This window comes from Formica exsecta, unplaced genomic scaffold (genome assembly GCF_003651465.1).
Source record: "Formica exsecta isolate Colony F162 unplaced genomic scaffold, ASM365146v1 scaffold30, whole genome shotgun sequence".
Lineage (NCBI taxonomy): Eukaryota > Metazoa > Arthropoda > Insecta > Hymenoptera > Formicidae > Formica > Formica exsecta.
The window spans coordinates 120271-121070 of NW_021850257.1; the positions used below are offsets into that span (position 1 = coordinate 120271).

The 800-nt window shown below is 56.1% G+C and overlaps 1 protein-coding gene across 1 annotated transcript in view; it reads right to left on the reverse strand.

Moving 5' to 3' along the window:
* LOC115237605 (pituitary homeobox homolog Ptx1) overlaps positions 1–800 on the reverse strand; it is a 31741-nt gene that overhangs the window by 336 nt on the left and 30605 nt on the right. The window lies entirely within an intron of this gene.

Sequence of the window (800 nt, forward strand, 5' to 3'; positions counted from 1 at the left end):
GACGCTCTCGAGCTGACGGGACTTATGCTACCGGCCGTGGTACCACCGGTGGTACCACCCGCACCGAAAGAACCGCCACCGCCGCCACCGTAACCGCTGCTGTGCTGTTTCGCTTTCATACGCAACGAGGCGATGCTGCTCGATGTCATCACGGTGCAGGACTCGGGCGACCGATGATGCGGCGTGTAAACCGGAGGTCCATACGGATGATGCGGCGCAGCCGGTGCTGCATAAGGACACGCGGCCCCGGATGCGGCAACCGGCGAACTCGCGACGCCCAGACCGGAACCCATGCCCGGTAACATGGACGTGGCCGCTTGGCCAACTGACACTGACATGCCGCCCACGTGGCTGCCCGCAACCGATGTCGCTGCGGCGTTGAAGGGATTCACCGGACTGACCTGCGCGTGATGATGATGGTGCGATGCCGTAGGCACTACCGAGCCTAAAGTATTCATCCAGGGAAAACTCTTCCCACTTAGCGGCGATGGTACTTTGGCCGCCCAGTTGTTGTATGTACTATACGAACTGTAGAGAGTATCCGGATCCGGGAATGGTTGGGCGATGAAGCCGTTCAAGCTGGCCGTGCTGAAGCCAGATTTGAAATCCGCCGCGGCTTGCGCGGCGGCGTTCATCGCGTTACGCTCCTTCTTCCGCCATTTCGCTCGCCGGTTCTTGAACCAAACCTAGAAGCAGAAAAACATAGCGCCGCGAAATTTATTAACTATAATATGCAATATTATTTGAGAAATTTGACAGATGATCAGTTCGGTGAATCTTTACTTTGAATTTTAAAATAT